Raw genomic sequence first — 16295 nt, forward strand, 5'->3', positions numbered from 1 at the left:
TATGTACAAATGAAATAGAAACTTATTTTCCCATATTTTTTTTGCTGAGTAGGCAAAGAATTACAAGAGGAACTTGAATTAGCATTTGTCATAAGTCATTCTCTTTCTAATTGACTTTGAGTTTAATTTTTAAATATCTGAACCACATAGAAAGAAGACAGTATATTTCCTTCTACCCTTTTTTTTTCCAAGAGATATTTGTCCCCTGCAGTTAATGGGATATAGTTAAACTGTTGTTTTCTCGACTGATCCATCTTTCTAGATCAAAAGGCTTTCCACATTATTTTTCCCATTGCCCTGACTTGAAGTCAGTTACCTTGAATAACTTTGGTATGTAAATGAAAATGGAAGTTTAAAAGCCGCTCTAAGCTTGTATATATACTTGGGGTGTTTTTGTTTTTTTGATGGACTACATGCAGAAACCATCTGTAGACACTGAGAAAATTGGGGATTGAGAAAATCTTAAGTGCATGATATGTTGAACACCATCTTCTGTTCTGGGCTGGGTGTAGCAATGCTGTCTAAGCTAGCTGTGAATTCAAGGGAACTGAAGAAGAGGAATATGGGGACTGTAGATTAGCTTGTGTTTTGAGTAGTATTCTTTAGAAATTTGTCGACAGATTAAGCCTAGCCTATTTTTTCAAGAAATAAATTTATATTATTTTTAGAACTGAACTATGTGTTCTACTATGTGTCCTACTTGAGCATGTGTTCTCTTCCATCACTTTGTGACTCCAGTCTCCTTTCTAGCAGAAATTTAAGAAAGGGAAAATGATAAACATCATCTTTATTTAAGCCAAAAATCCAAGAGCCACTATTAAAAGTCATGTATTTATAGTGAAATTATATGATGTGTTGGATTTGCTTGATAATAGTCTGGGGTGAGGGGAAAGAACTGGGTCAAGGGAGTGGCTGAAACAAGATTGATTATGAATTGAAACTGTTGGAGCAGGGTGTCTTAGTGGCCTAAGGGCTGCCATAGCAAAATACCAAAAAGTGGGTAGTTTTATCAAACAGAAATTTCTTTTCTCCCAAGTCTGGAGGTTAAAAGTCCAAATCAGGGTGTCGGCTGTGTTGATTCCTCCGGAGGGCTTTGAGAGAGGAACTGCTTACTCCATGCCTCTCTCCTAGTTTCTGGTAGCTGCTGGCAATCCTTGGTGTTCCTTTGCTGCTTGTGGATGCAGCCACCTCCATAGTTATTTGGTGTCTGTTTTCTCCTGTGTGCGACTCTCCCTAGCTTCTGGTTTACGCTTCTATAAGACACTAGTCAGAAATGATTAGGACCTGGACCCATCCTAGTCTGGTCTGAATTAACTAATAGTATCCTCAAAGAAGACCCTATTCCCCCAAACAAGGTCACATTCACAAATGCAGGGGTTAGGACTTCAACTTTTTTTTGCGGGTGGGACACAAGTCAATCCATAATATTCGGTGATGGCTATATGTTGAAGTCCTAACTATGAATGTGACCCTGTTTGGAAACAGGATTTTCTTTTGTTATGCTAATAAGATAAGAGTTTAAAAAAAAAAAAAAACCAAACCTGTTGTCCTCAAGTCAATTCCAACTCATAGTGACCCTATAGGACAGAATAAAACTATCCCATAGGGTTTCCAAGGAACACCTGGTGAATTTGAACTGCTGACCTCCTGGTTAGCAGCCAAACTCCTGACCACTAACACCACCAGTGTTTCCATGTAAGAGTAGGGTGGGTTCTAAACCTAATTCCTCGTGAGTGGTATCTTACAAAGGGGAGTACAAACACAGAGAAACACACACCAGGGGGAGATGCCATAAAACAAAGGAGGCAGATATATCTACAAGCAGTGAAGAAATGCCAAGGATTGTGGTAACACCAGGAACTAGGAGAGGTCCACAGAAGGAATCGACACTGCTGAGACCCTGATTTGAACTTTTAACCTCCAGAAGTGTGAGAAAATAAATTTCTATTCTTTAAAACAAAAAAAGTAAATCACATGCAATTTAAACCTGAATTTAATTATGAATGATGCTTATTTCTTTTATGTCTAAAAAACTCAAACTGTTGTGTTAGCATTAAATACTATTGAAGCCAACACAAATTCTTGATAGAAAAGATTATCGTCAATATATGACCGATGATATAAAAACTTAGTATCTTCATTGTTTTAGCAGATTTGGCAAGGAAGCTTCTGCCATTTCTGTGTTTGGAATGCAGAACGTTAGTGACTACTAACCAGATAGAAAACTGATGTCATATATGTTTTAGCACCATAGTGAGCTGCTTTTACTAACAAAAATCTTTATTGGTGATCTTGAAAGGTGTATTTTGTAGGTAGAGAAATACTAAGGAAAGGCAGCAGAATCATAGAATTTTAAGAAGGACAAGTTCTTAGAAATCACCTATGTCCAGTTTTTATTCTTTGGGCTAGTCAACCTACAAGAGCCTGGGCCCGTGTCATCCCGAGGGCCAGGCTAGACCTAAAGCAGCAAGCAAGGGAAACCAGGTGAGACTGGAGGTGGTGGTGCTGAGCTTCCACTCTCACCTCACAGTGTTCATTCATCATCGGACTCTTCCGTATTGTTGTGTAGAGTACAAAGTCATCTGTATTGCTAAAATTATGCAGTACCTTAGGTAATTTGTATAAAGTCACGTTTGTTTAAATCGGATTTGCATAACTCAGGGAATATCTGTAATATAAAAGCTAAAGAACCTCCATGAGTTTTTAGTTTTCAAAGCCAAAGATTTTGGAATATTAGGCCAGTCCTTACACCATGGGCATTGTGCCTGCAGTGACCCTTAACTACAGGAAACCTGCAAAAGCTGGAACCTGTTTAATGTGGAATCTGTCAGAGAAGGAAAACTCAAATATTTTCCATTAATAGTGATAGTGGAAGTGATAAGATTGCACCCTGTCAAAGGCAGAAAACTCGTGAGACCCAGAAAAACAAGGCAGCCCTGTTCAGTTTTGGCTCTCACAGGTTTCCCTGTGTATTGTGCCCACAATGACCCTTTCAGCTCTAGTGTCCCTGGATGTCCATGTCTGCAAGCTTTCCATAAGTTGGCACCTTAGACTTGGCCATTCTCATTTTACTATAATTGTCCATGCATCAGAGCCCTGGCAAGAACACCATTCTGGGAAAGTGCTATGCCACGTTGAAAGCAGCCTGGAAAGGAGGGGTCTGTTCCCAAGTGGATAGCATCCGGAGTTACTGATAGGCTCTGCTTCTTCAAGTCCCAGTATCACTTAACTTCCTTAGTTCAGTCCCAGTTACTGCTATGTTAGGACATCAGCTTGTATGTAGACCATCAAAGCCCAGCCACTGTAATTTTTGAGATTGTGTTCTCCCTGCTTAATCACTTTGTTCTGTTGGTATTTTTTACTTTAAATTTGTGACAGAGGGATTCTTGCCTAGTTACTAGTTAGTCGTTTTATATCAGGCAGGTGTGGTCACTGCCCAGCTTGTGGATTGGCTTCTTTGGCCTAAGTGTGCATCCCTAGTACAATCAGCTGAAACTAAGATTAAAACGAATGTGATACAAAATCTGCCTAAGGGCACAGAAGGTTGCGGTATATACCAGACCTCCACGCCAGGTAGAAATGGCCACCATTTATGGAGGGCTTATTATGTGTCCACACTCCATGAAGGGCTTTACATCCATTATATTATTTAATCCTATAATAATCCCATGAAGTAATTGTTACCATTTTACTGATGGGGAAATGATGTTTCAGAGTGGTTAAGTAACTTGCCCAAAATTATGTAGATAGTAATAGCTGACGAAGGTGGCAAAGATACTTTCCAGTACTGGGTGGCACATGACTATGTTAAGAGTTTGACCCTGTAGGCAGTGAGAAGCTGTTGACAGATATGATGCTTAAAGTGTCGTGATCATGCTCTGGAAACCTTATGAAGGAGGAGGGAGTTGATGAGAGATTTAAACAGTAGAGTCAATGAGATTTGGTAGTTGATTTGAGGCAGGGGAGAGTGAAGAGTCTAAGATAATTCCCAGACTTCTGGCTGGAATGACTGAGTAGATGATGGTATCGCTCACTCTGATAGAGAAGTAACCTGGGAGGATGGGTGAAGGATGTGTACTTTTTTGAACTTGTTAGATTTAAGCTGTTGGACATCCAAATGGAGATGTCCAGCTTACATGTAGACCTGGAATTCTTGTTAGAGAGTGGGGCTGGAGATACAGATTTGAGACTAAGGACAGAGCCCCGAGGAGTACAAACATATATTTTTAATTTTCTTATTGTGTTTTAGATAAAGGTTTACAGAACAAACTAGTTTCTCATTAAACAGTTAGCATACATACTGTTCTATGACACTGGTTAACAACCCCACGACCTGTCAACACTTTCCCTTCTCAACCTTGGGTTCCCTGTTAACAGTTTTCCTGTTCCTTTCTGCCTTCTGGTACTTGACCTTGGGCTGGTGTACCCCTTTAGTCTTGTTTTGTCTTATGGGCCTGTCCAATCCTTGTTTGAAGGGTGAGCCTCAGGACTGACCTCATTATTGAGCTGAAAAGGTGTCCGAGGGCCATACTCTCAGGGTTTCTCCAGTCTCTGTCAGGCCAGCAAGTCTGTTGTTTCTTTTTGAGTTAGAATTTTGTTCTACATTTTTCTTCAGCTCTGTCCGGGACCCTCTATTGTGATCCCTGTCAGAGCAGTCAGTGTTGGTAGCTGGGTACCGTCTAGTTATACCGCACTCAGTCTGGTGGAGGCCCTGGTAGATGTGGTCCATTAGTCCTTTGGACTAATCTTTCCCTTGTATCTTTAGTTCTCTTCATTCTTCCTTAGAGCACAAACATTTAAAGGACTGACAATGTTGACAAGAGAAATAGGAATTGGACAGGGAGACGTTGGACTAAATTGGAGGAGATATACAGCTGACTGGATTTACAAGGAAACAGTATAATAAAAAGCTGTACTCCCCATCCACCATTCCCGCCTTTGAGTGACAGCTCCCCCAAGAGCTCAATAAAAACAGTTTTGAGTGATGAATGGGCATTGGGCACTCAAAACCACCAACCTTCTAACAGAAAGACTTTCCTATAAAGATGTTACATTCTACACCCATGTTTGGCGTAGTGGAAAGCACATTTTTAAAAAGGTTGTAGCATATCGTCTATGAAATATGATTTCAATTGTGTTAAAATGCATAGAACATTGACTAAAAATTGATCACATACTAATTGTGAAAATGAAAAACCATTGATCTGGGGTCATTATTACCTTGACCAAGTCACTTAGCGTTTCTGAGCATCCTCTACCAATGATGTTAAGCTCTGCCTACCTTACAGGATTATTATAAGCGTTAAATGAGATCATATAAAAGCACTTCAGAAACTGTAAGTCCATACAAATCTAACATTAAGGAGCTTCCAAACACTAATGTTTTGTTCCAGGAAAATCTGAATTTCAGGGACCTCACCAAGATGATGCTTGATGTTTGTTAAAAGAGTTTACTGATTGCTTTTTAGGTCTTCTTGAATGAGATCTGAGAAATCTACTTGAACAATATTTGAAAATCCTGCAATCACATTCATTTTTCACTAGAGATAAACGAAATGAAGAAGATATACCATATTTGATATTTCCTTGCAAACCTGATTTGTACTGGAGCATCAAGGGCTTTTTAGCTGTGGTCTTACCTCTTGGTGCCTCCAAATGCCCTTCCTTATGAAATGGTTTTAAATGAACTTATTGTAAACACCAGCTTCCTCTGTCCCACTGCTGGGGCTGCAGCATACATTTATAAAAACTTTTCTGTTCGTTAGGACACCCAGTTAATTAAATACTGAGCTTGTGTCAATATTGGGCTTGTTGACCTGCAGGCTGTTTAGAAGTTGAAGCCTTACCAGACCATCTGCCAAACCCAATGCTGGAAATGCTTTTCTCTATTACTGTAATGCAATCACTAAAATCATTTCCTGTTCCCTGTCCTCCTTCAGATCTTCTATCTTCTGTCAACAAGAGGATATTAAAATACTCAGGAAAGTCCACACATCCTTTTTATCCTGCTCCACAATGTAAGCACATGGCTTTGTGTTTTAGTATTGGAAATAATAATGACGTCAAGCCTATTGTAATAAAAGAAGGCTGGTTATTAAACTCCCTTTCTCTAGCTGTTTTTCCTTTGACATTATGGAATCTGTTTACAATAACTTTTATGGGTTTTCCCCCTTACTGTTCAGGGTTTATATGATTCCATGAGAGATGGAAAAGTCTGGGGAATGGTCCTTTCACAGAATTGATACCTTCCTGCTCAGACCTAATGTGTATGCAGACTCCAGCAATGGGGTAGTGGAAAGAGAGAAAGAAAAGGCTTTCTGTGTTCTCCTGGGGGAGTTTGACCTACTGAAGTACGGGTTTGCTTCCAGGAAGGAGTGAATGTCGAAAGCACAGTTGGGTGGGTGGGTGGGTGAGAGGGAGTGCATATTTATCATAGCTGCCAATTCAAGAGAATGTATATACAGTGGCTTTATTATGTCATTCAGTCAATGTAGGATCATGTAGTTTTGTTTTGAGTGCTGCCTGTTGGCCCTGTAGCATTTGAGGAGTTTGGTATCTCTAGAAATTCATTCTACCTTTGGGACTGTATTTGGGAAGGCTGGTGGCATTTGCAAATCCTTGAGTGTGTTTTCTTTAAAATGCTATTAGTGTTGGGCTTTCCCTACCTATAACCCAGGAAAAGGCATTCTCTTGGCCAATCAGCAAGTACTTCTAGAGGTAACTCTTAAGTCCTTTAACTCCCCCTTGACACATAATTCTGTACTCTCATCGTTGGAAGAAAAAAAAATCTGTTGTTGTGGGCCTTGGAATGGAGGCTCTAAGTTAAATTCTCTTAATTTTTTGGTTTGTCTTAGGCTTGGACAAACCAAATAACTGTCCTATTTGTCCTAAATTACCTCTAGGAGTTATTTACATTTCTAGGATGTCTTAGTCATGTGGTGCTGCAATAACAGAAATACAAGTGGATGGCTTTAACAAAGAGAAATTTATTTCTCACAATCTAGTAGGCTAGAAGTCAAATTCAGGGCTTGGGCACTCCAGGAGAAGGCTTTCTCTGTCTTCCCCCAGACTAGAAGCTTCTTCAGGCAGGGTCTGGGTCCAAGGATGAAGTCTGCTCCGAACACTGCTTTTTTGGTGTATGAGGTCTCCTTGTCTCTCTCCTCACTGCTCTCTTTTATATCTCAAGAGATTGGCTTAAGACACAATCTAATTTTGTAGACTGAGTCTTGCCTAAACAACTGCCACTCATCCTCCCTCATTAACATCATAGAGGCAGGATTTACAACATACAGGAAAATCACAGAATACCGGGAATCATGCCCCAGCCAAACTGACACACACATGTTTAGGGAACATAATTGAATCCATGACATTCCACCCTTTGACCCCCCCAAAAATCACATCCTTGCAACATGCAAAATATTCGCCCCATCATATCATAGCAAAAGTCTTAAATCCAAGTCCAAATTCCAAAAATTCCTCTTCATCTGTGAAACCTAGAATACAAACTGTCTGCTTCCAAGGGTACAATGGCAGAACAGGCACAAGCTAGACATTTCCATTACAAATGGGAGAAACTGGAGGAAAAAAAGGGATAGCAGGCATGAAGCAAGTCAGCAGAACACATTACATTAGCCCTCAAGGCTTTGAAAATAATCCTCCATTCTCTGAGACAATTTACACAATGGCCTTGCTGTAGGTATTGGTCAGACTCTCTGGATTCTGAGTGGAGGCCCCTTGGCCCTGGGCTTCAGCTCCACTTTCCAGGCTCACTGGGACATCAACTCTGCTCCCTTGGCTTTAGGCGCCATTCTCCTAGTCTACCTGAGTGGTAACTCCATCCTTAGAAACACCAGAGGCAATGGCTGCACCTTTTGAAACCCCAGAGGTCCTGGCCATACCTTTTGAGACTGAGGCAGCTTGGCTTCTTGTGTTCCTTGTCTCTTCAGCTTCTGCTTCCTGTGGCCTCTTGGCCCTTGGGCTTTACATCTGCATCTGCCCTGTTGGGACAAGTGTTCCGAAGCTCTGTAGCTCTACCAATAAGTGCCTGGAGGCACCGCAATCCACCAGGAAGCCTCCTGAACACAGGCATTCAGCTCTTTGACTCCATGGGCAGCTGGCTCCAGCACTGTCTGGCAATGGTCTTCTGGTTTTGCTGCTGTTGGTTCTCAGCTGCTGTCAATTCTCTGCCACCGCAGTGGTCCTTTGCTACTGCCACTCCTCTATCCACAGTTTCAAAACCACTTCTACATTTTAGGTATCTGTTAGCGCAGCACCCCACTCTTGGTACCAAATTCTCTCTTAGTCATGTGGTGCTTCTATAACAGAAATACCACAAGTGGATGGCTTTAACAAAGACAAATTTATTTTCTCACAGTCTAGTAGAAGTCCCAGCTGCACTGAAGGTGCTGGCAAAAAACAAGGCTCCAGGTATTGACAGAGTATCAATTGAGATTTTCAAGCAAACAGATGGAGCTCTGGAAGCATTCACTGGTCTATGCCAAGAAATTTGGAAGACAGCTACCTGGCCGACTGACTGGAAGAGATCCATGTTTATGCCTGTTTCAAAGAAAAGAGATCCAATATCATTAATATCACACACAAGTAAAATTTTGCTGAAAATCATTCAAAAGCGGCCGTAGCAGTATATTGACAGGGAACCGCCAGAAAGTCAGGCTGGATTCAGAAGAGGAAATGGAACCAGGGATATCATTGCTGATGTCAGATGGATCCTGGCTGAAAGCAGAGAATACCGGGAAGATATTTACCTGTGTTTTATTGACTATGCAAAGGCATTCAACTGTGTGGATCATAACAAACTATGAATAACATTGCGAAGGATGGGAATTTCAGAACATTTAATTGTGCTCATGAGGAAACTGTACATAGATCAAGAGGCAGTTGTTCAAACAGAACAAAGGGATACTTCGTGGTTTAAAGTCAGGAAAGGTGTGCATCAGGGTCGTATCCTTTCACCATACCTATTCAATCTGTATGCTGAGGAAATAATCCAAGAAGCTGTACTCTATGAAGAAGAATGGGGCATCAGCATTGGAAGAAGACTCGTTAACAACCCGCATTATGCAGATAACAGAACCTTGCTTGCTGAAAGTGAAGAGGACTTGAAGCAGTTACTAACAAAGATCAAAGACCACAGCCTACAGTATGGATTACACCTCAACATAAAATAAAAATTCTCACAACTGGACCGATAAGCAACATCATGATAAACGGAGAAAAGATTGAAGTTGTCAAGGATTTCATTTTACTTGGATCCACAATCAACACCCAAGCAGCAGTCAAGAAATCGAAAGACACATTGTGTTGGGCAAACCTGCTGCGAAAGACCTCTTTAAAGTGTTGAAAAGCAAAGTTGTCACCTTGAAGACTAAGGTGCGCCTGACTCAAGACGTGGTATTTTCGATCGCATCATATGCAAGCGAAAGCTGGATGGCGAGTAAGGAAGACCGAAGAATTGACGCCTTTGAATTATAGTGCTGGCAAAGAATATTGACTATACCATCGACTTCCAAAAGAACGAACAAATCTGTCTTGAAAGAAGTACAACGAGAATGCCCTTTGGAAACAAGGATGGTGAGACTATGTCTCACATACTTTGGACGTGTTATCAGGAGGGATCGGTCCCTGGAGAAGGGCATCATGCTTGGTAAAGTACAGGGTCAGTGAAAAAGAGGAAGACCCTCAATGAGATGGATTGACACAGTGGCTGCAACAATGGGCTCAAGCATAACAACAACAGTGAGCATGGTGCGGGACCATGTGGTGTTTCATCCCGTGAACACAGAGTCGCTATGAGTCAGGACCAACTCGACGGCACCTAATAACAAAAATAACAGTAGCCTAGAAGTCCAAATTCAGGGCATCAGCTCCAGGGAGCATAGTATCCAATATTGAACATAGTTTAGGGGCTTTCTGCTCTAAATGTACCCCTTTGCTTGTTGCCTACATCTAGTGATAAATGAATGGTCTTAAAAGATCCAACTTTCACATTTTTAGATGAGCCTTGAGTGACCTGAAAATCTCTTAGTTGATTTTTCTATTTATTCTATTTGAATATGCTTTAATGTGGCATGGCCATTTCTCTCTTAAGAGCAATTGTGGAGAAACATGAAATTTCCCAGAACAACTCATGGGGAACTTAAGGGTTATTTTGTCTCTTAGGAAATCACCACAGGTTGCCCTCTGTGTACTTGTGGCCCCAAGGGAAACCAGGAGGATCATACTGCAGAAACCCTTTGGAAGAACGTGCCAGCTGCTCCGTAACCATTACCTGGCTGTCCTTTGATGAAGAATAATAGTTTCCATAATCATATCATCCTGGTTGCTCTGCGCCCAGAGTTTACTCAGACTTGAAAGAAGTGAAGTTAATTGAAAAGGGGTTGGGGTGGGGTGGGAACTCCTCTTCCTCTCTCATCTCCTCTCCAAACCTCTCATCCAGAGAATAGATGAGAAAGCAATTCAAGGATGTTGCCAGTGAAAACCTACATGTTTATTTTCTTCAGCAATCTGGATAAAAAGAACCAGAGGAAAGCAACTGGATGATGGGGAGGAGGTAGGCACAGGGAGAGGGTTCCAGCTATGCTTGAAAAATTCATAACAGCACAGACACTGGGCAGTGGACCCAATACACATGTGGAGGGGTGTCCTGTGGAGCCTGGACATCTGGTCCTGGAAATCAGTGCAGAGGGAGAAGAAAGGGGGTTTTGTAGCTGATGTGATTGTCATCAGAAGAATTAGATTGGCCTAGTGATTTTTATTTGTATCTACTACAGAGGAGGAGGCCTGGTGGTGCAGCACTTAAGAGCTATGGCTCCTGTCATGGATTGAATTGTGTCCCCACAAAATATCTGTCAGCTTGGTTAGGCCGTGATTCCCAGTATTGCGTGGTTGTCCTCCATTTTGTGATTGTAATTTTCTTCTGTGTTGTAAATCCTAATCCCTGCCTGTGGTTGATGAGGCAAGATTAGATTATGTTAAAGAGGATTAGGGTGGGATTGTAACACCTTACTAAGACCACATCCCTGACCCGAGTTTCTCCGGCATGTGGCCTGCACCACCTTTTATCTTACAGGAGGTGAAAGGGAAGTGAGCAGAAAGTGGGGGACTTCATACCACCTAGAAAGCAGAGCATCCTTCGGACCAGAGATTCCTGCGCTGAGAAGCTTCCAGACCAAGGGAAGATTGATGACAAGGACCTTCCTCCAGAGCTGCTCAAGAAAGACTTCCTGGAGCTGATGCCCTAGATTTGGACTTGTAGCCTACTAGACTGTGAAAAAATAAATTTCTCTTTGTTAAAGCCATCCACTTGTGGTATTTCTCTTACAGCAGCACTAGAGGACTAAGACAGCTGCTAACAAAAATATCGGCAGTTTGAATCTACCAGCTACTCCTCGGAAACCCTATGGGGCAGTTTTGTTCTGTCCTATAGGGTCGCTATGAGTTGGAATCAACTCGAGGGCAACAGGTTTGGTTTTTTGGTTTTTACTACAGAGGAGCTGCCATGAGCTCACCACTGTGCTCAGTTGGTAGGAATACAAAGGTGAAAACTCAAAGTAGGAGGGAAAAAAAAGGAGGGGGGAGCTAGTTAATAGCTATTCATCTCATCAGTTTCTGAAAGTCAAGGCCCATGTCACTTCGGTGAAATGATGTACTTTCACTGGTCCAAGTTACAATTCAGTTGAGATCTGGGGCTCTCCTCAGGCTTACCTAACTGATACAAGAGATCCATAGGTCCTTTTGTAGGAGGCTATCCCTCTGCAGTTTATATGTAATGTCAATAGCACCCTTCCACCACTGGACACCCTCCATGGCTTTTAAGGACAGGACAGATAAATGCTGGCCCCACTTCTCTTGTGGGACTTTACCTCCCAATCCAATGTAGGGCTTGGCCATATCCTAGAGAGACTGACTTGTAGCTTTCTCAAGCTGGCTGAAGTTCCCATGTACTATCAGTGTTGAATTGAGAGCTAGTGGGCATGCCAACAGGCCTGCCATAGCAGAGCAAGATAGGTCCATAGCAGAGGATGAAGGGGAGGGGAGGTGCTGGTCCAGGAGACTGGAGGAATGGGGTGTATGTAAGCTGAAATGAGGCCTGGTCATTCATCTCAGGGTGCACTATGGGGCTTCACCCAAGCCAAAAGAGACAAAATCCTGAGTTTACATTACCTGTAGGATATAGCCTCAAATACTGGCGGAACAACCTGCACTCTGGAAAGTAAAGGCCAGAGTTAGAAAGGACACAATCCTCTTTACACCCATGTGAGGTCTCATAGCTACACTGTTTCTCCATCCACCCGGACACCATCTTAGGGAAAGATGCAAGGGCAAATGGAGGCCATTTAAGACACTAAACTTTTTATTTTTTTGGTTAGAGACTGGGCAATTCTTCAGCCTGAGTAAATTTAAACTAGATAAGATCTTTGATTTTTCCATTTTCTTGCTACGAACGAATGTGGGTTGCAGAAAAAGGTCATATTCATTGTGGACAAAATGAAGCTGTTACCTTTTCCCCCCATATCTGAATAACAGAGTGAGTTGAATTTTGAGACCTTGCAATATGGGGAAAGAGTAAGAGGAGATGAAGTTGCCAGTGTTTTAGCAGGTAAGTGAGAACCCTTACAGACTTCTTTCAGAATCTCAATAGGCAGATATACTGAGAATTCGTCTCACATATATGGTTTCATTTCCAAGAAAACAAAGAGGAGGACGATGGATGAAAAAGAGATTTCAGAAATCAGGATTTGCTGACTGGTTTCTTTTAACCCAGAGTTCATCAGGACCCTCTCATATGCACAGTGGAAACCCAGGGTTCTCTTTTAAAATGCTGACATATCTAAAGGAGGAGATAAACCAGAGAATTCCAAATCCGGTCTGCAATCAGTCTCCTGTGAGAAACAGGAGGGATTGTCTAGCTTGTAATGTTCATTCATACGGTGTCATGGATTGAACTGTGTCCCCTCAAAATAGTGTGTCAACTTGGCTAGACCGTGTGATTGTCTACCGTTTTGTCATCTGATGTGATTTTCCTATGTGTTATAAATCCTACCTCTATGATGTCAATGAGGCAGGATTAGAGCAGTTATGTTAATGAGGTAGGACTTAATCTATGGGATTAGGCTGTGTCTTAAACCAATCTCCTGAGATATAAAAGACAGAAGTGAGCAGAGAGATGGGGGACCTCATACCATCAAGAAAGCAGAGCCAGGAGCGTACATCCTTTGGACCTGGGGTCCCTGCATTGAAAAGCTCCTAGACCAGAGGAAGATTGATGGCAAGGAGCTTCTCCCAGAGTGGACAGAGAAAGAAAGCCTTCCCCAGGATCTGGCACCCTGAATTTGGACTTCTAGCCTCCCAGACTGTGAAAGAATAAATTTCTCTTTGTTAAAGCCATCCACTTGTGGTACTTCTGTTATAGCAGCACTAGATAACTAAGACCTGCAGTCGGTAAGCATTTACTGATTGCCGGCTACATGACAGGCCCAGTGCTAAGCACTGGGGATACAGTGTTTGACATATGTCAATTGCTCCACAAATGTCAGCTGAATAAATGAATGGGAACTGTGCGCCCTCCCAGAGGCAGACTCTCCTGAAGCTAACGAAGCTTAAACTTAAGGCAGTGGTTCCCAAACTTTGATGGACCTTGGAATCACCTAGGGAATCTTTAGACAATACTGATTCCTGGCTCCTAGCCCCAGATGTTCTGGGTTCATTGGTATGGGGAGCAAACTGGGCATCAGAATTTTTTAAAGTTTTCCACGCGGCTCCCTGATGTACAGCAAAGTTTGGGAACCACTAACTTAAGGGCCTCTTACTTGCTCAGATCCCTCCCAAGGCACTGGAGGGGCCTAGCAATTTTGGATTAATTTTGTATGCTTTTTCTTGAACAGGACTCCAAATTGAATGAACTTCAGGTACCACAAAACCTAGATCTGCCCTTCTCTATCCTTGAGGCAGTTTTAGTCCTGCCAGCTGGTTACTTAGCTAACATAGCTTTTCCAAAGTGTAATTTGGCTGTAAGATGCTGATTAACAGCCCTGTCATGGCTACCACCACAGGAAAGCGAAGCAATTACAAGCAACAGATGTCACTTTTTGTGATCTTGTCTCTCTTTTTTTGGCCTATGACCGTAACAGTCATTTTTGTAATGTTCTCAGAAGGACCTCCACTGTGGTGTGGAAGAATTAGTTGCTGCAAGTGGCAGGGTTCTATAGTTTTATTGCATTTGCCTTATACTGATTGGGTTTCATGGTCATTGATTATTATTTCATAGCATTTTCTGTGCAAGGCCTTCAAAAGAGATACGCTGTGGCCCTTTTCGGTATCCGTGGAGTTCTATACCTCACCATCAGCAGCTCCCCTTCCCTGGAGGAGTTGCCTAGTGACTCTTATGAGACTGATTTAGAGCTCTACAACATTTATTCAGTGATTTTATTACAGAGGCAAACAGTAACCATTTCTGCTAGACGTGTGTGCAGGTTGGCAGACAGGATGGCCACATGTAGAACTTCCTCTTCTTTGCCTTTGGCCAGGTGCGCACCTGGGACTGTGTCTCAGTGAAGTGAGCATGAATACAGCTTGAAGAGGAGAGAATGGAGCCCAGTGTGCAGGAGCTGACAGGAGGCTTTCAACGGTGTTTTAAAGTGGCTCTGAGTTGCTAAGGGGCTGTGTGAGCTGTGCTTACCCGTATCATCTGTAAAGTACAAAGGCTGCTCCAGGCTTCTCTGAGGCTTCCTATTTCTGGCCACACTTTGTTGTGAGTCCTCTTGGCCCCTTCCATGTATCAAACACGTACAGTACCAGGTCACATCCAGATTATTTATGCAGCTAATTATCTGGGACTGTGTTTCCCACTGAGGAAAATCTTACATAATACATAAGCCAGATGATGAATAAAGTGGTGACTAAAGGCAGATTAGGGCATGGCTGTTTCTCTCTCTAGGGAAAGACTAGGGATTTATTGACTAATTTTTGCCACAACAGAATGTGTAAACTCTTCTAATATCTGGCACCTCTGGGGCCTGGGACATTAGTGCCATGGAGCTAGGACTTTGTCTCAAAGATGAGAGGAAGATCTTTCTGTCCATATAGAACTCCAGAAGTGGCATTCCTGGTCTCTCCACAGATTTATTTCCTTGTCTTGACTCTTCCAGGCGGTCACATCTGGATTTTGTGCAAATCTTCCTGATCACTGTGAAGACTTGGTCACGCTACCTTGAGCTCAGCTTGGAAAAACAAAGAAGGAAGGTTAATCATCAAGTTTGCTCATTTCCCTTGATGTAGACTTAGAGATGCCCTTTCATAAAAGCTTCAGAGATTGTTAATTAGACAAATGGAACTGGCTTTGCTTTCTGCAGCCCCAACAAATGCTGTTTGACTCATAGGAGTAAGGACCAGTTGCCCTGAATGAGAGGTGTGTTTCTTTAAATACCACAAAGCAAACATTGAAACAGCAGACGCTGGGGGAGGTTAACCAAGTGTGCCCAAGGAGCAGGGCCTATTTCTCCAAGCACAGTTGTTTCTCACGTATAAAATCATCTCCCTCATCCTAAAAATCCTAATAACCAGCACTTCCTAATGATTCAGAAGTCTATGTGTTTCTCTAGTCAGTGACATTTGCTCAGATAATTTGCATTGTTAACTTCAGCAGGAATGCAATGTCACCCAACTCCAGGGGGCACCATTCATATGCTTTTGTGTAAATGGTGCTCCCTGGACTTAAAATGTCTTGACTCTTCCACATGGTATTGGGGGCTTTCTTAATTATCTCTTAATAATAGACTGAGAGTTTTCCATGTGACTCAGAAGCTAACCTTAATGAAGAAACTAAAAATGAAATAAATTCTTTGGATCCTTCCGTCCATTTTTATTTGAAGTTTTGTGGTGCAGCAAGGTGAAAGATTCCTTGGGGTAAGTGAGATCTTGGATTCTGGTTCTCCTCTCTCCTTGTGTAGCCTTAGGTAAACAGTAACACACAGGAAATGGAAAGCTTTGTCATGACAGATATTAACTGGGCTATTTTACCCAATGTGCTTGAAATGACCACAAGCCAGTATTTCTCAGAATGATGTGTTGAAGGAAAGCACGATAAACAGTTTCCAATTGTAATTTTTAAAAGTGCATTTGAGCAGGGAAGCAGATGGGGAGTGAAGCTTGCATAAAGCCTTTCAGGTGCTATTTGGAGATGTGTTCGCACCAAAGACGTCGTTTTGCGAAGATCAGTGTCCTTTTTGGAGGAAGATTTAGTAGATCTGGATTTTGAGAACTCAAGAGATTAT

The 16295-nt window shown here is 42.2% G+C and overlaps 1 protein-coding gene across 1 annotated transcript in view; it reads right to left on the reverse strand.

The window, feature by feature from the left end:
- LOC126079528 (serum amyloid A-2 protein-like) overlaps positions 1-16295 on the reverse strand; it is a 116947-nt gene that overhangs the window by 70854 nt on the left and 29798 nt on the right. The gene's annotated exons all lie outside the window — the stretch shown is intronic.

The sequence above is a fragment of the Elephas maximus genome, chromosome 7, assembly GCF_024166365.1.
Source record: "Elephas maximus indicus isolate mEleMax1 chromosome 7, mEleMax1 primary haplotype, whole genome shotgun sequence".
In the NCBI taxonomy this organism is placed as follows: Eukaryota; Metazoa; Chordata; class Mammalia; order Proboscidea; family Elephantidae; genus Elephas; species Elephas maximus.